This window comes from Antechinus flavipes, chromosome X, assembly GCF_016432865.1.
Source record: "Antechinus flavipes isolate AdamAnt ecotype Samford, QLD, Australia chromosome X, AdamAnt_v2, whole genome shotgun sequence".
Taxonomy (NCBI): Eukaryota; Metazoa; Chordata; class Mammalia; order Dasyuromorphia; family Dasyuridae; genus Antechinus; species Antechinus flavipes.
The window spans coordinates 53,329,264-53,356,257 of record NC_067404.1 but is presented as its reverse complement, the minus strand read 5'-3'; the positions used below and the strand labels follow the sequence as shown (position 1 = coordinate 53,356,257).

The 26,994-nt window shown below is 45.1% G+C and overlaps 1 long non-coding RNA gene across 2 annotated transcripts in view; it reads left to right on the top strand.

The window, feature by feature from the left end:
- The first annotated feature begins 2,469 nt into the window (after positions 1-2,469).
- Positions 2,470-26,994, top strand: part of LOC127542729 (uncharacterized) — a 147,806-nt gene continuing 123,281 nt past the window's right edge. Inside the window, exons 1-2 of one of the 2 annotated variants that reach the window (XR_007948804.1) lie at positions 13,153-16,408; positions 16,685-18,200. This is a non-coding gene — a long non-coding RNA (uncharacterized LOC127542729). Of the gene's footprint in view, positions 2,808-13,152; positions 16,409-16,684; positions 18,201-26,994 lie in introns of those variants that run through there. The other variant, XR_007948805.1, reaches the window with a different exon arrangement.

The following is a 26,994-nucleotide window of genomic DNA, read 5'->3' as shown; positions in this document are numbered from 1 at the left end:
GAGTAAAAGAAGGAAATAATGGAGGAAACTATTGGCAATGAAGTATGAGGCAGAAAGTACTCCAGAACGTAGTTGCATAGAATGCAAGGGAAAGAAGAAACAAATGCAAAACAGCATGTGAGATAGGGATGCAAAGAGAACATTGTATTTGGAGGCAAAGAGATAGGATCATTGATTTGAGAAAAGAGAAAATTAGGAGGGAGAGACAGAGTCAGAGACAGAGTCTGAGTGAGAGAGAGACAGTGAGACACACACACACACACACAGAGGGGCGGGAGGGAAGAACAAAAAGCAGGAAATATGGATACTGAGGAGAGGAAAAAGGAAGATATCACTGAAGAAGGGAGAAGGAGTGAGATGGTGAGAAGGAACCAATAATGTTAGAAAGAATAAAGGAAAGGCCAATAACCACAGAATATTAGAGAAAAAGAGGCAAGAAAGTCTTCTGAAAGAAAAAGGGAATGGGATAAAAGGAAGAATATGAGATGGGGGGAGGAACATAGCACTGATAACAACAAAAATGAGAGAAAATGGAAGGTATGAACAATGATGGGAAGGAAGGTGACAGTCTAATGGAGTTGACCACTGATTAATGCAAAAGAAAGAAGGAAGGAACAACTGAAAAATGGGCATGGAGGCAGACAAATGAAAGAGATTATAGGAAATAATGTTGAGGGAAGAAGACAAGGAAAATACCATTAGGGTGGGGAGAAAAAGTGAGAGAAAGGGGGATGTATCATAGGAAACAGGAACTGGGGAGAAAAAGGAAAAGAACCCCTGGTGAGGAGGAAGTAGAGAGGAAGGACCAATGGAAAAATAGGAGAGAGGACGTAAAAAGGGAAGAGACCAAGGAGGATGGAGATGGAGGGAGATGGAAGGTACCATTAGGGAGGGGAGAGAAAGCTGAGAAACAAATGGAACACAGGGGCAAAGTGACAAAGGGAACATAATAGTGGGATCTGGGATGGATCAAAAAGAAAAAGCAAGTGAAGAGAACATTGTGATCCCCTGGGGGAACATAGAGAGGAAAGCAGAGAGTGTCTGTGGGAAAACCGTCAAGGGCTACAGAGCAAAGGAAGAAAGCACTTGCTAAGGGAGAGTGCCCGGGACAGGCCTGGGCCTTGTGCAGATTGTACAGTGAGGCAGGAGGGAAGAGCAGGAGGATTAAAGCCGCAGGGCCGGAGGATGCTCCGACGCAACAAGGGCTCACAGTGGACCAGACTGTCAGGGACAGGGAGGGGAATTCCAAAACCAAGAGTGACACCCACAGGCTGGAGATGGAAGTGCCCAGTTGGGGGATGGGAAGGGAAAAAGTAAGAGACCAATGAGGAGAGAGCTTGGGCGGGAGGGCGGGGCCGTGCTGGACAGAGCCATGGGCTAGGGGTCAGGACAGGCTGAAGTGGAGGCTGCCCCACAAACTCAGAGATGTGTGACCCTGCACAAGGCACTTGGCACCTGCTTTAAACCCGGAGTTTTTTCCCCCTTAAAATGATGCTCTTGATCTCAAAGACTTTTAATGCTGTTCTTATATGAGAAAGAAGAGGAAAGTCTGAGGATTAAAGGAGAGGAGAAAAAAACAGTTAGGAAGCAAACTCCATTAAAGAGACAGACAAAAGCACAGAAGGAGTGACAAAGGTAGAGACACCAAAAAGGCCCACAGAGAACTGGGAAAGTGATGGTGGGTGGTGAGGCAGCTGGTTCTCCTAAGGGGTAAAGCATGGGGCTTGGAGGCAGCAGGACCTGAATTCTGCGGCTGACTTATAAGCTTCGTTGCTCCCTCTTCCAGTACAGGTCTCATTCAACAGATCCATGAACACAAGATACTCGAATAAGATCAGGAGGAAGAAGAGGAGAGACCCAGTGACAGACACTGAGAACAACACAAGGACACTTAGTAAGTTATAAACCCATTGCATAAGGTTTGGGGACATCTGGATGCTGGAGGGATATTATAGAAAGGGAATTGTAATTGGAGGGAGAGGTAGTAAGTGACATAATAGGCTGAACCATCATTCTTCTCCTTTTCCCCTTTGTTTCTTGAGGCAATTGGGCTTAAGTGACTTGTCCAGGGCCACACAGCTAGCAAATTTTAAATGTTTGAAGGTGAATTTGGCCACAGCTCCTTCTGACTCCAGGCCCTGTGTGCTTTGCTCTGTGACATCTAGCTGCCCCTAAGCCACTATTCTCGGTCATTTCCAGCTGAGTTCAAGACTGGGTCTGACAATTTCTAGGTGAGCCAGTCATCTAATCTCCCTCAGGCCTCTGAGCAAGGTGTGCTGGGATGTGGTCTCCAAGGGTTCCTTCTCCTTGAGGTTTGTGATTGGAGGAGGAAGAGTGATCGATCCCCACAGGCAGGATGGATCAGGACAGAACAGCCAGTGGGAAGAGGCCACTGAGTGAGGAGACAGACAAGGAGGAAGCGCACCAGGTATGGGTAGAGCAACACAGAGGACTCAGGTGGGGAAGAGAATACTTGAAGCTGAATATAAATAACAGTTCACTTTCTTCCCCCTAAAATCAGTGGCTGTTTGGCCCCGGACAAGTCTTTAACTGTCACCACTTCCTCAGCTACAACAAATCCTCTGGGGTAGAATGGCTGCTCAGTCAGCCTCCAGAGAAGGAAAGATTACCTGCCATGGGGGCAGAGAATGGAGATTCAGGGAAATGGCTTCTTGTTACAAGAGACATGCAGCTAACTCAGCACCATGGACAGAGCACAGGGAGAGTCAAAGGAAGGGGCCGAGTGAGCCTGTGGGCAGAGAGAGCGGAGGCTACTCCAGTACAGAGAGTCAGAGACAGACACACAGGTGGAGACAGGGAGACTCTGAGAGAGAGAAGACTTCTTGGGAGTGGGGAGCGCGAGAGGGAAGAGCCCACTGGGTGGGAATGTGAGGGGCCCAAGTCCACAACACAGGGAGGGATTAAAAGAGTCATCAGAGAGGAAGAGACACCTGGGGAAGGGCTGGGGGGAGTCCACTGGCTACTAAAGATGCAGAGAACCCTGCACTGGACTGCAGTTAAATCCAGCCTGAGACCTTTTCAAGCGGAATCAGCCTCAGCAAGTGCCTGAAGGTCTCTCAGTCTCTGTTTTCCCCTCTATCAGATGTTGCAGGGTTGCATTTGGGGGCCTTCAAAGGCCCTTGAAAGTGCAAGGAAAGATGGAAAGGGCAAATAGAGGCCTTAGTAATTGAATTGGAAGGAGAAAGACAGAGATTTAACAGATCATTGATGAGGGGAAGATCCAAAGGGAATAAAAAGAAAGGGAAGTAAAGTGCTGGCGAAAGAGAGGAGGAAGGGATGACGTGATAGTGTACATAAGATAGAATGAAAGTGCTACTACAGAATTGTTAACAAAGATTTCGAATCATAGGGGAGAAGAATTGACGTAGAGATCCAAAAAGAAGAAGGTATTGGGGAAGGGGAAAGAAGGACTTCATTTGTTAGAGTAGTTACCTTGTGTCAGACGTTGTGCTAAGTGCTTTATAAAGATGGCCACATTTGATCTCTTCATCAGCCCTCTGAAGTAGGTATTACCAATATATTCACTTTGCTCTTTAGAAAACTGAGACACAGAGAGGTTCTCATTTGCTCAGGGTCACACAGCTTCTAAATGTCTATTGCTAGTTTTGAAACCAGGTCTTCCTGAGCTCCGACCCAGCATTCTGTCTGTGGCACAAGCAGTGTCCCTGAGGACTGGATGACCTGAGTCCAGATATTACCTCAAAAGCTATTCTATAACTCTGTGTGTATCATTTCTACTGTCCCAGATCCAACTTCTTCCTCTCTAAAATGATAACACTGGACTCCAGAACCTCTGAGGATTCATCCAAGATCATATCGGAGCTTCTGGGATTGAAGAAGAAAGAAGAAACTTACAACTTGGCATTGGTATGGAGGGAGAGAGGGTGAAATACAGCCGAGAGCCTTGTGGGGAGGCCTGAGAAACAGAGTCATCTAGTAAGTAAAGAGTCATTAGAGAAAGTCAAAAGCAGAGCAAGACCAAAGGGTAGAAAAAGAGAGAGAAGTCAGAGAGACAGGGGGAAGATGGGAAGAGACAGAAAATATAGAGAAAGGTGGGATAGTCTTTTATAATTGGAAAGGGGAGGGAAAATGCAGAAAGTCCATTGGGGAGAGAGATGAAGACAAAAGCTTAAGACCAGATGAGAGAGATGAAATGGGGAGACACATAGAAAAAAGGTAACTGGGGATGAGCCATACTGGAAAAGCCAACTAGATGTCACAACAGACAGATCTTTGTCCTTGAATTTAGGTCAGCATGAGTTCAGCTCTGGACTCAGACACTTTCTCTGTGAGTCTGTGTAGTCACTTTATCTCTGAGCCTCAGTTTCCAACCCTGCCATGAGAGGTTGTATTTAATCAACAGTAATACCCTTCCAAGTATGAATTTATGATCTTGGCAGTGATAGAAAGTGAAAGAGCGGAAAAGACCATTGGTCAATGCAAGAAAAGGAGAATCCTAGGGAAAGGGAAGGCAAGAGTGAAGGAGGAGTAAGGTCCTTGGGGAGAGACGAAGAGAGAAGCATATTATGAAATATAAAGACTGTGAGCAGAGGACTTAGGGTGGGGTATGGAAAAAAAAGAATAACTGGGTAAGGAAGAATGAACGGAAGGGAGCATTTTGGATGATAAGAGAAAACAGAGGAAAGAGGAAAGTAGGATGCCTTGGTGATATAGAAAGACAAAGGTGAGAGCTCCCTAAACATGGGGAGGAAGAAACAAAGTAAAGTCAGGACTAGAGAAGGAAGAGAGGGAGGAAATAAAAGAGGGGATGCTGGGCAATAGTCTTGGAAGCAGAAGCCAAGAAGCAGTTCAGCAGGGCCTAGGAGAAAGGAGACGAAGAAACAAATGGAAAATATCACTTGGGAAAAGGATGGGAAGGGACCGTGAGGGAACTGCTAGAGACATAGAGAAGGAACGAGAGAGTAGAAAGAAAAGAAAAAGGGATGGAAAGACAGACAGACAGAGAGGCACAGAGAGATAGCACACACACACACACACACACACACACATACACAACAGACAGACGTATTAAAGGGAAAGGACCATTAGGAAGAGAAGGGACAAGAAGAGGGAAAAGAACATGGGAAATAATAGGGAAACAAAGGGAACTGAGTACAGGAGTAAGAGAAGAGAGTAAGAAGATAGCACAGAAGAAGGGAGAAGGTGTCAGATTATGAGAACAAACTGATATGGATAGAAGGAGAGGGATAAAGAGATAGAAAATTGATTATTAAAGAGGGGAAAAGATACAAGAGACAAAAAGGAATGAAACAAAAGGAAGAGAGCACAAGGGATGGGGAAAAAAACAATAGCACCAAAAGTAAGTGAGAAAATGAAAAGAATTAACTGTAATGGGGAGTGAAGAGACAGTTTAGGTAAGGGACCACTGATTACAGGGAAGAGAATGAAAGAAGGCAGGACCTGGGAAAGGGATACAGAAGAGGATATAGGAAGTGGCAGGGGCTGTAGAAAAAAGATACCATCAGGGAGGCTGGCATGGGGAGAAATAAAGGGGTAAAACACTGGTTAGGAAAAAAATGAGAGAAAGACAGAAGATTCTATTGTAAATAGGATTGGGAAGAGACAAGGGGAATAGATAATGGAGGACAGTTATGAGGGAAAAAAGGAATTACCATTCGGAAGGAGAAAAAACAGGTGAGGAAAAATGAATACATTACTTGAGTGACAAAAGGAAAGGAAAACTGGGATGGAGGAAAAGGAAAAACATGAAAAGAGAACATTGAATATCTGGGAAGGGAAGGGAAAAGAGTATATTTATGGGTGAGAGAGTAAAAGAATAACACACTTGCTAATGAGGGAAGACTAGGGGCAGGCATGGGTCCTGTGCTGACTGTCCAGTGTAACAGGAAAGAAGAGCAGGAGGGATAAAGCAGCAGGGCCTGTAGATGCTCAGGAGGCAGCAAGGGCTACCATTCAGTAATAAAGAGAGGGGCAAGGTGGGAAAGGTCTATGGAAGTGAATGAGAGTTAGTGGGGAAGAGAACCAGCAAAAGTTCCACTTGGCATGGATGGTGAGAGAGAGAAAGTAAGTCCCCAACAATCACAGTACAGTAAGTAGAGGTAAAGTGCCCAACCTCTGCTTGTAATCTTAGTGGCTGTAAGGATATGCTGAAGGTCATATCACACAAACTCTCCAGCTCAGGTTCTTTTTCTTTTAATTCATGTGTTTTAGTGGCTAGACACTCAGATCCATTCCAACTCTCTAATATTTTCTGCTTTTCTAATGAATAAGGGCAAAACATCTTGAACTAAGAGTAGAGATAGAAAGATTAAGATTAAAGGGCAAGGCTTTTGATGAAGGGAGAGAAATGTTGGGAACTGAATAGCCTGTAGAGAGGAAAGAGTCAGAGGGAGGGTCCAAGCAAGTATGTGGGGACACAGAGAGGAGGCTAGTCCAGCAGGCAGAGAGGGAGACAGAGACACGGGGGGATTCCACACAGGAGAAGCAGAGATTTTCTGAGAGAGAAGATTCCTTGGCAATGAAAGAGCCAGAGAGGGAAGAGAACAGTGTCAAGGAAACAGATCTTTATGACCATGGGGGACTAAGTAAACCAAGCAAGGATCAAAGAAAAAGGAACAATGGGGATTGTGTGGGGTAGGCAAGTGGCAATTAAGGATGGAGAGAGCAAAGCACTTGAGATCAGATAATACCTCAGACCTTTTCATACATGAATTATCTTTAGGAAGACATGGAAGGTCTCTTGGCTCAGCTTCCTTTTCTGATGAGCTTTAAGTTCCCTTCCATGTTTCAAATGCTGGGAAGGATGGAAAGAAGACAGAAATCCCTTTCGGGGGTTGAGATGTGAGGAGAAATTGAGCATTAAAAGATCTTTGAGGAGAGTAGAGACACAAGGAATAGCCAGAGCGGGGAAGAAAGTGTTGGAAAGGGAGAAAAGGAGGGGGCCATTTACAATGGAGATAAGCAGAGATGAAAAATGCTACCGCAAAATTGTTGACTGTGAATTTGAAAGACAAGAGAGGGAAGTAGAGGGAGAGATCTAAAAGGAAGAAAATATGCTTTGCAAACACTGTGTCACTTGATACCTAGGACAGCTCCATGCAGGTGGATATATCACCTCCATTTTCTACTTATGGCAACAAATACATTGAGATTGTGACTAGCCCAGGATCACTCAGTAAGAAATATCCAAAGTTTAATTTGAACTCGGGTCCGACAGACTCTAGGCCCAGCACTCTTTCCAATGCACAGGCCACGTCCCTGGAGCCTCGCGGATTTGAGTGCAGATCCTACTCTCCACTCTGCCTCTATAACTCCATGCAGATCTGTCACTCTCCTAGTCTCAGCTTCCTTCTCTCCCAAATGATGAGATTATATGTAGAAGCCTGTGAGGACATGTCCAGAACTCAATCTGTGATTGAAGGAGAAAGAAGAAACATGTAACTTAGCATTGGGCTAGAGGGAGAGAGCGTGAAATAGAGACAAGAGGTTTGTAGGGAAGTCAGAGAAATGGAGGGAGTAGAGTAGTGTGGAAAGAGGAGAGACAGAAAGGGAAAAGGAAGGGATGGCAATGGATTGCAGGGAGAGACAGACCAAAGGGTAGAAGGAGACAGAGAAGTGAGAGAAAAGGGGGAAGGGGAAAAGAGAGAGAGAAAAAAAAACTTGAGATAGAGAAAGCAAAATAATATACAAAGAGTCTTTAACTTATAAGACAGGGAAAATGAAGGAAGACGATTGTGTAGAGGGGTGAAAGACATTTAAGAGGTCGTTAGAAAGGCAGGTTGTGAAAGGAAAGCAACAGCAAGTGATGGAGAGAGATCTCCTTAGAAGTTTAAGCAGTTGGATACAGAGAGACACTGATAAACAATAACTAAGAGTTTCTCAGCGTCAGGTTGCTCCCCTGAAGAAAGTGATTGTATTTCATGGGTCTCTGGTCCTTTTCATCTCTAAATCCATAATCCTATGAGTGATGAAAGGTCAAAACCACTATTTAATATATATTGTCTCATGCAATTATAAATCTATGATTTCATGAGTGATGCAAGAAGACACTGAGGAAAAGACCATTGTTTAACTGAAAGAGGAAGAGACCATTGAGGAGAGAGGAGAAAGGAGAAAGAAAGGATTTACTAGGTCTCTGGGGAGAGACAAAGAGAAAAGGCCACTAAGGTATATGGCGGAAGAGTGTCAGTAACACAGTTGGGGTAGCGGGGGTAGAGAAAACGATCTTTCACTGAAAAAGGAAGGGAAGAGAAAAGAGAAGGAGCCATTCTGGATGTGAGACGAGGGAAGAGGTGACTAAGATGGAATAGGGTGGAGGAGACAAAGGGAATAATGTACCAAACATGGGAGGCAGAGAAATCCGCCACTAGGGAGGAACATCCTTAGGCAGAAAGGAAATAGACTATTGGTGATGGAAAATTTATTAGGCAGTCGGACTCAAGAAATTGTGTAGGGCCTAGGGGAAAGGAGAAGGGGGATTCAGTGGAAAAGACATCTTGGGAAAGGGGAGGGAAAAGGACCTCTGGGCAGCTGGAGATTAAGGACCGAGACAGAGAGACAAAAAGACATAGATAGAAAATCACAGAATCAGACACAAACTCACAGAGAGAGAAGTGCTAGGAAAGGACCAGAAGGGAGAGAGGATAGAAGCAGATGGAAGAGATCACTGGGAAAGGAAGGAGGGGAGACAAAAGGAGGAAATACGAGGAATAAAGGCAGGGAGAATGGAGATACAACTAAAGAATGGGGAAGAAGAAGTGAGAAAATGAGAAGGGCCCAGTTGGCAAAGAAAAGGGATAAAATGAAAAGAAGCGCTACGTATTAAGAAGAGAAAAAGAGGGAAGAAATCATTTGACAAGTTATGGGGGTGGCAGGAAAAGAAAGGGAACTTAGAGGATGTGCTAGTAAGTAAAAAAGCAAAAAAAAAAGATTGAGGGAAATTGATAAGGAGAAACAGTGTTGGGGAGGGAGGAGACAATGTAAAGCAAGAGATCATTGATTAAAGGAGAAAGAATGAAGGAGAGACCATAGTATAAGAAGTGGGGAAAGAAAAAGGGAAAGAACCACTGATGAGGAAGAAGAGGGAGAGAGCCACTGGGAAAGGACCACTGGAAAAACTGGAGAGGGGAGATACAAAGGGAAGGAACCATGGAGCATAGAGATGGAGGGAGAAGGAAGGTACCATTAGGGAGGGGAGACTAAACTGAGAAACTCAGGTGACAGGAAGAAGTAGAGAGAAAGGGCCAATGGGAAAAGAGGAGAGAGGAAATAGATAGGGAAGATACCACTGATGATGGGGATGGAGGGAGAAGGAAGGTACCATTGGGGAGGGGAGACTAAACTGAGAAACCCAGGTGACAGGAAGAAGTAGAGAGAAAGGGCCAATGGGAAAAGAGGAGAGAGGAAATAGATAGGGAAGATACCATGGAAGATAAGGATGGAGGGAGATGGAAAGTACCATTAAGGAGGGCAGACGAAGCTGAGAAATAAATGGAAGGAAGCCCTGGAGATGGGAGCAAAGTGACAAAGGAAACAGAATAGTGGGATCTGGGATGGAGAAAAGGGAAAAAGCAAGTGAAGAGAACATTGTGAACCCCTGGGGGAAATAGAGAGAAGAAAGCAGAGAGTGTCTGTGGGAGGGCTGTCAAGGGCTGAAGAGCAAAGGAAGAAAGCACTTGCTAAGCGGGGAGTGCCGGGAACAGGCCTGGGCCCTGTGCAGACTGTGCAATGAGGCAGGAGGGATAAAGCCGCCGGGCCGAGGATGCTCCGAGGCAACAAGGGCTCACAGTCGATTGGACTGTCAGGGACAGGGAGGGGGATTCCAAAACCAAGAGTGACACCCACAGGCTGGAGATGGAAGTGCCCAGGTGGGGGATGGGAAGTGAGAAAATAAGAGACCAATGAGAGAGAGCTTGGGCGGGAGGGCGGGGCCGTGCTGGACAGAGCCATGGGCTGGGGGTCAGGACAGGCTGAAGTGGAGGCTGCCTCACAAACTCAGAGATTTGTGACCTTGCACAAGGCACTTTGTACCTTCTTTAAACTTCAGTTTCTTCTCCTTTTAAATGATGCTCTTGATCTCAAAGGCTTTTAAGATTTTGCTTTTATGAAAAAGAAGAGGAAAGTCTGAGGATTGGGCGGAAGGAGAGAAAAGCAGTTAGAGAATAAACTCCATTAGAGAAACAGACAAAAGCAGAGAAACAGTGACAAAAACAGAGAGAGACATCAGGAAGAAACCACAGAGAACTAGGAGCATGATGGTGGGGGGTGAGGCAACTGGTTCTCCCAAGGGTTAAATCATGGGGGCTGGAGTCAGGAGGCCCTGAATTCTGGGGCTAACATAAGCTTCCTTGCTCCCTCTTCCAGAATCAATTTTCCTTATATGTCTAATCATTAGTTTCTTCAGGGTTAGCATAAATTTCCTTTAATTTTTTTCCCTCTCTACGTCAGGTTTCCTATAAGTGACAGAAAGAGAAGTTTCTCAGGCTAACTGAGCTTGCTGTGGTGGCAGAGAGCTACCAAAGGCTTCTGTGGAGTGCGATCAAGGAGATGCAGCAGGACAAGGCCCACTTTGTACAAAGGAAAGGGGGAGGACAAAAAGGGATGGATGACGAGATGAGCACCAAAAGACAGAAGGCAGAGCCCTTGGGGTGGGCCAATTTGGGGGAAGGGCAGTACAAAGACAGGGAGACCCAGGGAGAAAAGAAGAGTTCGTAATTTGAGAGAGAGAGGGAAGAAGTCATTGTGGGGGGGGGAGGGGAAGAGAGTAGGGAGCTGAAGCACCCAGTGGGGACACTTCTGAGGAAGAAGGGGATGGACCAGGAGGGAGCTGTTTGCTAGAAAAGATAGAAGGTGGAGAGATTTGGGGCCAAATCACCCTCAGTTCGTAATTTGCTTTTGAAAATTAATAGCTGTTTCAGCCACTTAACTCTTCTCAGCTTGAATTTCTTCCTCTAAAAAGGCAGAGATGGCGTTGGCCACTTAGGGGCCCTTCCAACTGGAAGATTCCATCATTAAGGAAGAGAGAAGGTCCAGCCCCATGGGAGTGAAGGTCAGGAAGGAGTGTTAGTGGGGAAGAGAACCAGAGAAAGGCCCACTAGGCATGGATCATGGGAGAGACACAAAGTCATCCTCCTACCAACCAGAACACAGTATGTCGAGACAAAAATGATGTATTCAACCTCCTTTTGCAAGCGTACTGGTTGTGTGTCCCTCAGCACATCACTTAAACTCCTTTTCTCAGTTTCCTTTTCTTTCAAAAGGGGTTTTTGGACAGGTTGGTCTCCCAGTCCTATTCCCTCTCTCTAATGTTCTAAGCTTTTTTTCCAATAGAGAAGGGAAAAGTACTTAATATAGGGGAACGGCAGATTCTGACTAGGGAACAGATAATAGAGGAAAGGGAACACCATGGACAGAGCAAGGGGAGAGTCAAAGGAAGGGGACAAGTGAGGATGTTTGGAGAGAGTGGAGGCTAGTTCAGGAGAGAGAGTCAGAGATAGACACACAAGTGGATACCGAGAGACTTATATAGAGAGAAGAATTATTGGGAATGGGGAGCTAGAGAGGGAAGGGACCACTGGGCAGGAATGTGAGGGGCAGAATTCCAGAGCGCAAGGAGGGATTGGCAGAGCTATGGACAGGCCTTGGTCCTGTGCTGACTGTCCAGTGTAACAGGAGAGAAGAGCAGCAGGGATAAAGGAGCAGGGCCTGAGGATGGTCAGGATGCAGCAAGGGCTCAGAGTGGGTCAGACCTGACACTCCCTGTCTGGTGATAGAAGAGCCCAAGTAGAGGGAGGAGAGGGAGGAAAGAAGGATGAGACCCATGAGGAGAGAGCTGGCGACAAAGGGGCAGGGAGGGGTCGTGCTGGACAGAGCCATGGGCTGGGGGTCAGGACAGGCTGAAGTGGAGGCTGCCTCACAAACGTAGAACTCTGTGACCCTGAGAAAGGCACTTAGCACCTGCTTTAAACCTCAGCTTCTTCTCTTAAATGATGAACATGAACCAAACATTTTTTACTTATGTTCACCCTTTAAAATCCTATTGTTGAATGAGAAAGAAGAAGAACCTCAGAGAGAAAGTTGCGGTTACAAAGGAAAGTGCATTAGAGACAAAGACAGAGACAGAGACAAGCAGAAAGTAAGAGTCGAGGGGTAGGGACCACAGAGACTTGGGAGAGTGATGTTGGAGGGTGAGGCAGCTGGTTCTCCCAGTGGGTGCTTGGGGTCAGGAACACCCGAGTTCAAGTGTTAGGAACAATCCTACTTATTCGATGTTCAGGAGCAGCTCCGTTTAATAGATTAAGCTTCAGTTTTTTCAATGTGAGACTCAGTTCACTGTCATGGTCCCTTCCAGCTGGAAACTTCTGATTTATCAGTGATAGAAAGGGGGAAAAAGGTTCTGTGGCCTTGCTCTGATGCCTCGAAAGCAGAGTGCAAAAGCTGCCAAAGTGTCCTGGGGAAAGGAGACAGGAAGAAGGAGCAGGACAAGCTCCATTGAGTACAAAGGAGAGGGGGAGAAGGAAAGAGGTGGGAAAACAGGAGATGGGGGGGATAAGGAGGGAAGAGCACGTGGAGGGGGCCAGTTTGGGAGGGACAGTCAGAGAGAGATAAAGAGCAAAGGAAAAGATTTTTTGGTAATTGGAGATGGAGAGTGGGAAGTTACCACTTTGGAGGGTGGGAGAGGAAGGAGAGGAGGGAGGTAAAGGACCCAGTGGGGGCGAGGAGGGAGCACATTGTCAGAACACATAGAAGGTTTTAAGTGGGTCCAATCACCCTGACTTAGGACCCTGCTTCTGAAAATTAAGAGCTGTCAAATTACTTAATTTTTTTCAGTTTGAATTTCCTCTTTTAAAAATGATGGAAATGTAGTTGGCCCCTCTGGGCACTTCCAGGTGGATGATCCTCTCAGTGATAAATAGAGAGAACAACAGGGAGCGGGGAGTCCCTGGGAAGGGAATGGGCAGGAAAGAGAGTTAGTGGGAAGAGACCAAGCAAAAGTTCCACTCGGCCTGGATGGTGGGAGACAGAGAAAGGTAAGGGTCCAACAACCAGAGTAAGGTGAGTAGAGGGAAAGTGCTCCAGCTCTGCTTGTAGCCTTACTGGCTGTTTGGGCCTCAGCATATCACATAAACTCTGCAGCTCCGGTTCCTTTTCTCTCATAGATGTGTTAGGACTGCATGGACACTCAGACCCATTCCAACTCTAACATTTTATGCTTTTCCAATAGAGAAGGGGAAAAGTACTTGGTGTAAGTGTAGAGGCAGAGAGATTGAGATCAAAGGGAAAGACTTTTGAGGAAGGAAGACAAACGTTGGGAACTGAATAGCCTGTAGAGAGGAAAGAGTCAGAGGGAGGGTCCAAGCAAGGATGTGGGGACACAGAGAGGAGGCTAGTCCAGCAGGCAGAGAGGGAGACAGAGACACGGGGGGATTCCACCCAGGAGAAGCAGAGATTTTCTGAGAGAGAAGATTCCTGAGAGAGTCAAGAAATAATAATTCCACCCAGGAGAATCAGAGTTTTTCCGAGAGAGAAGATTCCTTGGCAAGGGAAGAGCCAGAGAAGGAAGAGAACAGTGTCAAGGAAGCAGATCTTTATGACCACGGGAGATTAAATAAACCAAGCAAGGATCAAAAAGAAAGGGACAATAGGGATTGCCTGGGGTAAGCAAGTGGTAATCTATGATGGAGAGAGCAAAGCACTTGAGATTAGATAATACCTCAGACCTTTTTATGCATGAATTTGTTTCAGGAAGACATTGAAGGTCTCTCAGGCTCAGCTTCCTCCTCTGTAATATCTGTGAGGGATGCTTTGACGACCTTTAAGTTCCCTTCAATGTTTACAATCCAAAGAATTGTGGAAAGGAGAAAGAAATCCCCTTGGGGGATTGAGATGGGAGGACAAATTGAGCATTAAATGATCTTTGAGCAGGAGAGACACACAGAGAATGGATATAAGGGGAGAGAAAATGTTGGAAAGGGAGGAAAAGAAGGAATCATGTACAAAGTAAATAAAATAGAGAGGAAAAGCCCTACAGCAACACTGTTGACTGTCAGTTTGAAAGACAAGAGAGGGAGACATCTAAAAGGAAGAAAATATGCTTTGCAAACACTGTGTCACTTGATACCTAGGACAGCTCCAGGCAGCTGGATATGTCACCTCCATTTTCTACTTATGGCAAAAATATATTGAGATTGTGACTAGCCCAGGATCACTCAGTAAGAAATATCCAAAGTTTAATTTGAACTCGGGTCCGACAGACTCCAGGCCCAGCACTCTCCAATGCACAGGCCATGTCCCTGGAGCCTCGCTGATTTGAGTGCAGATCCTACTCTCCACTCTGCCTCTATAACTCTATGCAGATCTCTGTCACTCTCCCAGTCTCAGCTTCCTTCCCTCCCAAATGATGAGATTATATGTAGAAGCCTGTGAGGATATGTCCAGAACTCAATCTGTGATTGAAAAAGAAGTGTAACTTAGCATTGGGCTAGAGGGAGAGAGCGTGAAATAGAAACAAGGAGTGTAGGGAAGTCAGAGAAATGGAGGGAGTAGAGTAGTGTGGAAAGAGGAGAGACAAAGGGAAAAGCAAGGGATGGCAACGGATTGCAGGGAGAGAGAACAAAAGGTAAAAGGAAGCAGAGAAGTCAGAGAAAAGGGGGAAGGGAGACAGGGAGAGAGCGAGAAAGAGAGAGAAACACAGAGACAGAGAAAAAAAATAATATACAAAGAAATCTTTAACTTGAAAGGAGCGGGAGAATGAAGGAAGGCCATTGTGGAGAGAGCTGATAGACATATCTGAGATCTTTTGAAAGGGAGACTGTGAAAGATAAGTGTCAGCAGGCGATACAAAGAGATCTCATTGCAAGTTTAGGAAGATGGAAACAGAGAGACACTGATGAAGAGGAATTTTGGGATTTTCAGACTCAATTTTCTCCCTGAAGAAAATTGTTGTATTCCATGGCCCTGAGGTCCTTTCCAGCTCTACATCTGTAATCCTATGAGTAGAGAAAGGCAAAAACACTATTTTATCTATGTTTTGTCTCTTGCAATTATAAATCTATGATTTCATGAGCGATGCAAGAAGATACTGAGGAAAAGACCATTGTTTAAGGGAAAGAGGAAGAGACCATTGAGGAGCGAGGAGAAAGGAGAAAGAAAGGATTTACTAGGTCTCTGGGGAGAGACAAAGGGAAAAGGCCACTAAGGTATATGGCGGAAGAGTGTCAGTAACACAGTTGGGGTAGCGGGGGTAGAGAAAACGATCTTTCACTGAAAAAGGAAGGGAAGAGAAAAGAGAAGGAGCCATTCTGGATGTGAGACGAGGGAAGAGGTGACTAAGATGGAATAGGGTGGAGGAGACAAAGGGAATAATGTACCAAACATGGGAGGCAGAGAAATCCGCCACTAGGGAGGAACATCCTTAGGCAGAAAGGAAATAGACTATTGGTGATAGAAAATTTATTAGGTGGTTGGACTCAAGAAATTGCGTTGATCCTGCAGGGGTCCTCAAACTATGGCCCGCGGGTCAGATGGGGCAGCTGAGGACATTTATCCCCTCCCCCAGGGCTATTTAGTTTCTTTATTTAAAGGCTCAAAAACCAAAGTTTTTCTTTTTACTATAATCTGGCCCTCCAACAGTCTGAGGGACAATGAACAGGCCCCACATTTAAAAAGTTTGAAAGTCCCTGGCCTAGGGGAAAGGGGAAGAGGGATTTAGTGGAAAAGACATCTTGGGAAAGGGGAGGGAAAGGGACCTCTGGGCAGCTGGAGGTTAAGGAGAAAGAGACAGAGTGAGAGACAAAAAGAGATGGAAAAAGACAGAGACACACAAACCCACAGAGAGAGAAGTATTAGGAAAGGACCAGACGGGAGAGAGGATAGAAGCAGATGGAAGAGATCACTGGGAAAGGAAGGAGGGGAGACAAAAGGAGGAAATATGGGGAACAAAGGCAGGGAGAATGGAGATACATTAAAGTAAGGGGAAGGAGTGAGAAAATGAGAAAGGTCTAGTTTCCATAGAAAAGTGATAAAATGGGGGGGAAAAGCGCTACATATTAAGAAGAGAAAAAGAGAGAAGAAATCATTGGAAAAGTTCCATGGGTGGCAGGAAAATAAAGGGAATGCAGAGCATGTGGAAGTAAGGAAAAAGGGGAAAAAAGGTTGAGAGACATTGAGAAGGAAAAACAGTGTTGGGGAGGGAGGAGACAATGTAAAGCAACAGATTATTGATTAGAGAAAAGGAGAACGAATGAAGGGAGAGACCATAGTATAAGATGGGGGAAAGAAAAAGGGAAAGAACCACTGATGAGGAAGAAGAGGGAGAGAGCCACTGGGAAAGGACCACTGGAAAAAGTGGAGAGGGGAGATACAAAGGGAAGGAACCATGGAGCATAGAGATGGAGGGAGAAGGAAGGTACCATTAGGGAGGGGAGACAAAGCTGAGAAACCCAGGTGACAGGAAGAAGTTGAGAGAAAGGGCCAATGGGAAAAGAGGAGAGAGGAAATAGATAGGGAAGATACCATGGATGATGGGGATGGAGGGAGAAGGAAGGTACCATTAGGGAGGGGAGACTGAACTGAGAAACCCAGGTGACAGGAAAAAGTAGAGAGAAAGGGCCAATGGGAAAAGAGGAGAGAGGAAATAGATAGGGAAGATACCATGGATGGTGGGGATGGAGGGAGAAGGAAGGTACCATTAGGGAGGGGAGACTAAACTGAGAAACCCAGGTGACAGGAAGAAGTAGAGAGAAAGGGCCAATGGGAAAAGAGGAGAGAGGAAATAGATAGGGAAGATACCATGGATGATAGGGATGGAGGGCGATGGAAAATACCATTAAGGAGGGCAGACAAAGCTGAGAAATAAATGGAAGGAAGCCCTGCAGATGGGGGCAGAGTGACAAAGGGAAGAGAATAGTGGGGTCTGGGATGGAGAAAAGGAAAGAAACAGTGAAGAGAACATTGTGAACCCCTGGGGGAAATATAAAGAAGAAAGCAGAGAGTGTCTGTGGGAAGATGGTCAAGGGCTGAAGAGCAAAGGAAGAAAGCACTTGCTAAGGGGGGAGTGCCGGGAACAGGCCTGGGTCCTGTGCAGACTGTGCAGTGAGACAGGAGGGATAAAGCGGCAGGGCCGAAAGATGCTCTTAGGCAACGAGGGCTCACAGTGGATTGGACGGTCAGGGAAAGGGAGGGGGATTTTAAATCTATGCCTGACAGTCACGGGCTGGTGATGGAAGGGTCCAAATGGAGGGAGGAATGGGAGAAAATAAGAGACCAATGAGGAGAGAGCTGGGGCCGGAGGGCGGGGCCGTGCTGGACAGAGCCATGGGCTGGGGGTCAGGACAGGCTGAAGTGGAGGCTGCCTCACAAACTCAGAGATGTGTGACCCTGCACAAGGCACTTAGCACTTGCTTTAGACCTCAGTTTCTTCTCTTAAATGATGAATATGAACCAAAGGTTTTTTACTTACGTTCACCCTTTAAAATCCTGTTTTTGAATGAGAAATAAGAGGAAAGATACAGTTACAGAGGAAATTGCATTAGACACAGAGACAAGCAGAAAGTATGACTCGAGGGGTAGGGACCACAGAGACTTGGGACAGTTATGTTGGAGGGTGAGGCAGCTGGTTCTCCCAGTGGGTGCTTGGGGTCAGGAGCACCCGAGTTCAAGTGTTAGGAACAAACTTCCTTGTTCCACGTCCAGGAGCAGGTCATTTAATGGACTAAGCTTCAGGTTTGTCAATGTGAGGCTCAGTTCACTGTCACGTTCCTTCCTGCTGGAAACTTGTGATGTATCAGTGATAGAAAGGGGGAAAAAGGTTCTGTGGCCTTGGTAAGGCCTAAGGTAAGGAGGGAGGTAAAGGACCCAGTGGGGGCTAGGAGGGAGCTCTTGCCAGAACACATAGAAGGTTTTACATGGGTCCAATCACCCTGATTTAGGATCCTGCTTCTGAAAATTAAGAGCTGTCAAATTAATTTTTTTCAGTTTGAATTTCCTCTTCTAAAAAAGATGGAAATGTAGTTGGCCCCTCTGGGATCTTCCAGGTGCACAATCCTCTCAGTGATAATAGAGAAAGCAACAGGGAGGGGGAGTCCCTGGGAAGGGAATGGGCAGGAAAGAGAGTTAGTGGGGAAGAGACCAAGCAAAAGTTCCACTCGGCCTGTATGGTGGGAGACAGAGAAAGGTAAGGGTCCAACAACCAGAGTAAGGTAAGTAGAGGGAAAGTGCTCCAGCTCTGCTTGTAGCCTTACTGGCTGTTTGGCCCTCAGCATATCACATAAACTCTGCAGCTCAGGTTCCTTTTTCCTCAATAGATGGGTTTGGACTGCATGGACACTCAGATCCATTCCAACTCTAAAATTTTATGCTTTTCCAAAAGAGAAAAGGGGAAAACTAATTGATGTAAGTGTAGAGGCAGAGAGATAGAGATTAAAGGGAAAGGCTTTTGGGGAAGGAAGACAAATGCTGGGAACTGAATAGCCTGTAGAGAGGAAAGAGTCAGAGGGAGGGGCCAAGCAAGTATGTGGGGACACAGAGAGGAGGCTAGTCCAGCAGGCAGAGAGGGAGACAGAGACACGGGGGGATTCCACACAGGAGAAGCAGAGATTTTCAGAGAGAGAAGATTCCTTGGCAATGAAAGAGCCAGAGAGGGAAGAAAACAGTGTCAAGGAAGCAGATCTTTATGACCATGGGGGACTAAGTAAACCAAGCAAGGACCAAAGAGAAAGGGACAGTGAAGATTGCCTGGGGTAAGCAAGTAGCAATTTATGATGAAGAGAGCAAAGCACTTGAGATGAGATAATACCTTAGACCTTTTCATGTATGAACTAACTTCAGGAGGACATTGAAGATCTCTCAGGCTCAGCTTCTTCCTCTGTAAGATATTTGAGGGATGCTCTGATGACCTTTAAGATCCCTTTCATGTTTACAATCCTAGGAATTGTGGAAAGGAGGTAGAAATCCCATTGGGGGATTGAGAAGGGAGGACAAATTGAACATTAAAATACCTGAGAAGGGGAGAGACACAGAGAATGGCCAGAGGGAGAGAGAAAGTGATAGAAATGAGAAAAGGAGGGGGCCATTTACAATGGAGATAAGCAGAGATGAAAATGCTACTACAAAACTGTTGACTGTCAGTTTGAAAGACAAGAGAGGGAAGTAGAGGGAGAGATCTAAAAGGAAAAAAATATGTTTTGCAAACACTGTGTCACTTGATACCTAGGACAGCTCCATGCAGGTGGATATATCACCTCCATTTTCTACTTATGGCAAAAATACATTGAGATTGTGACTGGTCAAGGATCACTCAGTAAGAAATATTCAAAGTTTAATTTGAACTCAGGTCTTGCTAACTCCAGGCCCAGCACTCTTTCCAATGCCCCAGCCATGTCCCTGGAGCCTCGCTGATTTGAGTGAAGATCCTACTCTCCACTCTGCCTCTATAACTCTATGCAGATCTCTGTCACTCTCCAAGTCTCAGCTTCCTTCCCTCCCAAATGATGAGATTATATGTAGAAGCCTGTGAGGACATGTCCAAAACTCAATCTGTGATTAAGGGAGAAAGAACATGTAACTTACCATTGGACTAGACGGAGAGAGCGTGAAATAGAGAAAAGAGGTTTATAGGGAAGTCAGAAAAATGGAGTAGACTAGTGGGGAAAGAGGAGAGACAGAATGTGAAAAGGAAGGAATGGCAATGGATTGCTGGGAGAGAACAAAGGGTAGAAGGAGACATGTAAGTGAGAGAAAAGGGGGAAGGGAGACAGAGATAAAGAGAGAGACAAACACAGAAGTAGAGGCAGAGGAAGAAAAATAATATGCAAAGTATTTGTAACTTGAAAGGAGAGGGAGAATGAAAGGCTCTTGTAGAAAGGGGTGAAAGAGATTTCAGAGGTCATTAGAAAGAGAGATTGTGAAAGGAAAGTGACAGCAGATGATGGAGTGAGATCTCCTTAGAAGGTTGTGCAGATGGATAGAGTGACACTGCATAAACAGTAACTAAGAGTTTCTCAGCCTCAGGTTGCTCCCCTGAAAAAAGTGATTGTAGTTCATGTTATTCTGATCCAGGAGGAGAAAGAGAGACAGAAAGAAATAGGTGGAGAGACAGACAGACAGACACACAAGTATTAGGAAAGAATCTGTAGGGAGAGAGGACAGAGCCAGATGGAACCGATCATTGGGAAGGAAAGGAGTGGAGAAAAAAGGAGAAAATGTGGGGAATCAAAAAGGGAGAATGAAGATACTACTAAAGAAAGGGGAAGGAGTGAGAAAATGGGAAGCCCCTAATTTTCATAGAAAAGGAATAAAATGAAAAAACCAACACTATATATTAAGAAGACAAAAAGAGGGAAGAAATAATTAGGAAAGATAAGTGGGTGGCAGGAACAGAAAGAGAATGTAAAGGATATAGTATTAAGGAAAAAATCAAAGAAAAGAGAAGGGAGAGAGAAATTGAATACAATAGACAGTGTTGGGAAGGGAGGAGACTATGTAAAGGAACAGATCATTCATTAAAGAAAATGAAAAAGAATGAAGGGAGAGATCATAGTATAAGATGGGGGAAAGAAAAAGGGAAAGAACCACTGATGAGGAAGAAGAGGGAGAGAGCAACTGGGAAAGGATCAGTAGAAAAAGTGGAGAGGGGAGATATAAAGGGAAGAAACCACCAAGCATAGAGATGGAGGCATAAGGAAGGTACAATTAGGGAGGGGTGACAAGGCTGAGAAAAAATGGAAGGAAGCCCTGGAGATGGGGGCAAAGTGACAAAGGGAACATAATGGTGGGATCTGGGATGGAGAAAAGGGAAAAAGCAACTGAAGAGAACATTTTGAACCCCTGGGGGAAATAGAAGAAAGCAGAGTGAGTCCATGGGAGGATGGCCAAGGGCTGAAGAGCAAAGAAAGAAAGCATTTGCTAAGGGAGGAGTGCTAGGGACAGGCCTAGGCCCTGTGCAGACTGTGCAGTGAGGCAGGAGAGAAGAGTAGGAGGGATAAAGCAGCAGGGCCCGAGGATGCTCTGAAGCAACAAGGGCTCACAGTGGACTAGATTGTCAGGGAAAGGGATGAAAATTCAAATTCTATACCCATTTCCCCTTTGTGGGGTAAGAAGGGCCCAAGTGGAATAAAGAACCGTCGAATAGAAGTATGAGACAAAGGAGGAGAGAGCTGGGGCCAATGGGGCAGGGAGGGGCCATGCTGGACAGAGCCATGGGTTGGGGGTCAGGACAGGCTGAAGTGGAGGCTGCCTCACAAACTCAGAGATGTGTGACCCTGCACCAGGTACTTAGCACCTGCTTTAGACCAGTTTCCTTCCCCCTTGAAATGATTCTCTTGATCTCAAAGACTTTGAAAAACCTTCTCACTCAAAAATCCTCTGTTTTATGAGAATGAAGAGGAAAGCCTGAGCATAGGGTGGGAGGAGAGAAAAACAGTTAGTAGGCAAAGGCCATTAAAGAGACAGACAAAGGTAGAGACATCAGAAGGGGACCATGGAGAACTGGGAGAATGCTGGTGACAGGAGAGGCTGCTGGTTTTCCTAATTGGTAAAGCATGGGGTCTAGAGTCAGGAAGATCTGAGTTCTAATGCTTACTTATAAAACTACTTAGTCCCTGTACAGCAGCAGGTGTTTTTAAGGGTCTAATTCTAGTTTTCTTCAGAGTAAGACTGAATTCCACTTAAATTTCCTTTTACTTCTACACCTCCAATATGTAAATGAAACAAAGATAAGGAAAAGGTTAATGGCTCTGCTGTGGTGACAGAGAAACTCTAATAGCCGCCAAAGACTGCTGGGAAGTGGAGACAGGGAAAAGGAGCAGCCCTGGCCCCCTGTATACAAAGTAAAGGTGGAGAATGTGAGAAGAGGGACAACAAATGACGGCAGGATGAAGACGGAAGACAGAGCATTTGAGGTTGGGGAAGGGTGGAGAGGTGAACCCACAGAAAGATAGAGAGAGAAAAGACTGTTTTGGTAAATGGAGATGGAGAGGAAGAAGAGACCAAAGTGGAGGGTGGGGAGAGGTAAAGAGGAGGGAGCTACAGGACTAAGTGACAGCACACCTGAGGAGGAAGGGGTCCATCCTTGGGATATTGGGGGCAGCTCTTTGTCCTGAGAGAGAAAGTGAGTGTTTTCCTTAGATTCAGATCACTGAATTAGGAACTTGCTTTTGAAAATGACTAGCTGGTGAAATCACTTCACTTTGCTTAGCTTGAATTTCCACCTCTAAAAAATGATAGAGTTGGCAAATAAGGGGCCTTCAAGGTCGATAATTTTTTCAGTGATGAAGAGATAAGGGCAACCTCTTCATGGGTAGGTGGGCAGAAAAGAACCTAAGTGGAGGAGAGACTCAAGGAAGGCTGGACAAGGTATGGATGGTGGGAGAGAGAAAATAAGGCTCCTACTGATCAGAAGACAGAAGGTAGAAGTAAAATTGTGATTTGAAGGTCTTGCAAAACTCCTGGCTTTATGATCCTTGGCTCATCACTCTAACTTTTAGACTCGATTTCCTTTTCTTTCAAAAGAAGTATTTAGATTTGATGGCCTCTCTGACCCCTTGCAGCTCCTACTCCCTAATCTATCTCTGCAATTCTATGCAGGTCCCTTTCACTCTCTCAGGCTCAGCTTCCTTCTCTCTAAAATGATGAGATTGTACTTGGAAGCCCGTGAGGACGTGTCCAAAAGCAAATCTGTGATTGAAAGAGAAACAAGGAACGTATAGCTTGGCATTGGAGCCAGGGAGAGATTGGGAAATAGAGACAAGAGCCTTGTAAGGAGGTTAGAGAAACCAAGGCAGTGGACAAGTGTACAAAGAGGAGAGACAAAGTCAAAAGGAAGGGAAAGCGGTGGATTGCAGGTAGAGACAGACCAAAGGGGAGGACACAGAGTCGTGAGAGAATGGGGAAGGCAGAGACAGTGAGAGACAGAAAAAAAGAGAAGCAGAGACATCATAAAAGGGAAGGGACTCAGTCTCCTCTGAATGCAAAGGAGAGGGAGAATGAGAAGAAAGCATTTGAAAGGCTGCTGGTGAAGGAAAGCTGTATAGGACCACAAGAGGAAAAGACTAGGTGGAGAGAAAGAGCGAAAAGTCAGTTGGGGATGGAAAGGCAACTAGATAGCACAATAGATAGAATTTTATACTTGAATTAAGATTGACCTGACTTTGAATCTTGACCCAGACATATTCTCTGTGAGTCTGGACAATGACTTAGCCTCTCAGCCTCAGTGTCCTCTACTGAAAAAAAGTAATTGTATTTCATAGTCACTGATTCACTTTCCAGCTCTGAATGTATTATTGAATGAGTGATGGGGGACAATCACTCATTGTGTAAAAGTAAAAAGAGTAAAAAAGACTTTTTCAGGGGAAAGAGGGGGAGAACACTGGGGAGAGAGGAGAAAGGAGGAAAGGAGTTTTGCAGGACTTTAAGGAGAAACAAAGAGTAAAGGCCATTGTGAGATAATGGAGAAGAGTATGACCGGAGCAGTTGGGGTGGGGGACAGAAAGGAATATATCTTTGGGGAAGAAGGACAGAGAGAAAAATGGGAAGGGGTCTTTTCAAATGAAAGGACAAAAACAGAGGGAAGGCAACTCTAAGTTGGAGAGAGAGAGAGAGAGAGAGAGAGAGAGAGAGAGAGAGAGAGAGAGAGAATATATATATCAGAGATGACTGGGAAAAAAAGAAGTGAATATTTCATTTAAGTTGTCGAATTTATTGGCATAAAGTTGGGCAAAGTAACTCCTAATTATTGCTCTAATTTCCTCTTCGTTAGTGGTGAGTTCTCCCTTTTCATTTTTAAGACTAACAATTTGGTTTTCCTCTTTCCTTTTTTTAATCAGATTTACTAAGGGTTTGTCTATTTTGTTGGTTTTTTCATAGAACCAACTCTTAGTTTTATTAATCAATTCAATAGTTTTTTTACTTTCAATTTTATTGATCTCACCTTTTACTTTTAGAATTTCAAGTTTAGTGTTTGACTGGGAGTTTTTAATTTGTTCCTTTTCTAGCATTTTTAATTGCAAACCCAATTCATTGACCTTCTCTTTCTCTATTTTATACAAATAGGCCTCTAGAGATATGAAATTTCCCCTTATTACCGCTTTGGCTGCATCCCATACATTTTGGTATGATGTCTCATTATTATCGTTTTCTTGGGTGAAGTTATTAATTATGTCTATGATTTGCTGTTTTACCCAATCATTCTTTAGTATGAGATTATTTAGTTTCCAATTATTTTTTGGTCTACTTCCCCCTGCTTTTTTGTTGAATGTAATTTTCATTGCATCGTGGTCTGAAAAGGATGCATTTACTAAAAAGAAGTGAATAAAAAGAAGGATATATGGATACTGAGGTGAGGAAAAAGGAAGTTACCACTGAAGAAGGGAGAAGGAGTGAGATAGTGAGAAGGGACCAATAATGTTAGAAAGAGTAAAGGAAAGGGAAATAACCACAGAATATTAGAGAAAAAGAGGCAAGAAAGTCTTGGGAAAGAAAAAAGGGAATTAGATAAAAGGAAGAGAGAACGAGGCATAGGGGGAAGCAAGATAACACTGATAAAAACAAAAATAAGAGAGAAAATGGAAAGTATGAACAATGATGGGAAGGAAGGTGACAGTCTAATGGAGTTGACCACTGATTAATGGAAAAGAAAGAAGGAAGGAACAACTGAAAAATGGGCATGGAGGCAGACAAATGAAAGAGATTATAGGAAATAGTGTTGAGGGAAGAAGACAAGGAAAATACCATTAGGATGGGGAGAAAAGTGAGAGAAAGGGGGATATATCACAGGAAACAAGAAATGGGGAGAAAAAGGAAAAGAACCTCTGGTGAGGAGGAAGCAATAGAGAGAAAGGACCAATGGAAAAAGAGAAGAGAGGAAGTAAAAAGGGAAGAGACCAAGGAGGATGGAGATGAAAGGAGATGGAAGGTACCATTAGGGAGGGGAGAGAAAGCTGAGAAACAAATGGAAGGAAGTGCTGAAGATGGGGACAAAGTGACAAAGGGAACAGAATAGTGGGATCTGGGATATAGAAAAGGGAAAAAGCAAATGAAGAGAATATTGTGAACCCCTGGGGGAAATATAAAGAAGAAAGCAGAGAATGTCTGTGGGAGGATGGCAAGGGGCTGAAGAGCAAAGGAAGAAAGCACTTGCTAAGGGGCGAGTGTTGGGGACTCTGTGCAGACTGTGCAGTGAGGCAGGAGGGATAAAGCCGCAGGGCCGGAGGATGCTCTGAGGCAACAAGGGCTCACAATGGACCGGACTGTCAGGGACAGGGAGGGGGTTCCAAAACCAAGAGTGACACCCACAGGCTGGAGATGGAAGTGCCCAGGTGGGGGATGGGAAGGGAGAAAATAAGAGACCAATGAGAGAGAGCTTGGGCGGGAGGGTGGGGCCGTGCTGGACAGAGCCATGGGCTAGGGGTCAGGACAGGCTGAAGTGGAGGCTGCCCCACAAACTCAGAGATGTGTGACCCTGCACAAGGCACTTGGCACCTGCTTTAGACCACAGTTTCTTCTACTTGTAAATGATGCTCTTGATCTCAAAGGCTTTTAATGCTGTGCTTTCATGAGAAAGAAGAGGAAAGTCTGAGGATTGAAGGGGAGGAGAGAAAAGCAGTTAGTAAGTAAGCTCCATTAAAGAGACAGAAAAAAGCACAGAAAGAGTGACACAGATAGAGAAAGACAAGAAAAAGGGACCACAGAGAACTAGAAGCATGATGGTGGGGGGTGAGGCAGCTGTTTCTCCTTGTGGGTAAAGCTTGGGGCTTGGAGTCAAGAGGACCTGAATTCTGGGGCTGACTTACAAACATTCTTGCTCCCTCTCCCAGAATCAGTTCTCTGTATATGTCTAATCATTAGTTTCTTCAGTGTTAGAATAAATTTCCCTTAATTTTTTTCCATCTGTATGTCAGGGATCCTATAAGTGACAGAAAGAGAAGGAAAAGGCTGACTGAGCATGCTGTGGTGGCAGAGAGCTGCCAGAGGCTTTTGTGGAGTGGATTCAAGGAGATGGAGCAGGACAAGGCCCACTTTGTACAAAGGAAAAGGGGAGGGCAAAAAGGGATGGACCACAGGGGATGAGCACCAAAAGAAAGAAGGCAGAGCCCTTGGGGTGGCCCAGTTTGGGGAAGGGCAGTACAAAGACATGGAGACCCAGAGAGAAAAGAATAGTTGGTAATTTGAGGGAGAGAGGGAAGAAGTTTTTGTGGGAGGAGAGGTTAAGAGCAAGGGGCTGAAGGATCCAGTGGGGACACTTCTGTTGAAGCAGGGGATGGACCAGAAGTCAGCTCTTTGCTAGGACAGATAGAAGGTGGAGGGATGTGAGGCCAAATCACCCTCAATTAGTAATTTGCTTTTGAAAATTAATAGCTGTTTCAGTCATTTCACTCTTCTCAGCTTGAATTACTTCCTCTAGAAAAGATGGAGATGGCGTTGGCCACTTAGGGGCTGATCCAGTTGGAAGATTCTATCATGGAGGAAGAGAGAAGGGCAAGCCCCATGGGAGTGAAGGTCAGGAAGGAGAGTTAGTCAGGAAGAGAACCAGAGAAAGTCCACTAGGCATGGATGGCAGAAGAGACACAAAGTCATCCTCCTACCAACCAGAACATAACAAGTCAACACAAAAATGATGTGTTCAACTTCCTTTTGCAAGCATACTGGTTGTGTGTCTCTCAGCACATCACATAAACTCCTTTTCTCAGTTTCCTTTTCTTTCAAAAGAAGTCTCTGGACTGATTGGACTCACAGATTTATATTCTTTCTCTAATGTTGTATTCTTTTCTAATGGAGAAGGGAAAAGTACTCAATATAGGGGAGAGGCAGATTCTGAGTAGGGAACAGATATAGAGGAAAGGGAACACCATGGACAGAGCAAAGGGAGAGTCAAAGGAAGGGGACAAGTGACGATGTGGGGAGATAGAATGGAGGTTATTCCAGTAGAGAGAGTCAGACACAGATGCTGATGATGGTGTCAAACTATAAAAGGAAGGAATCCTGAAGACAGTGATCTTT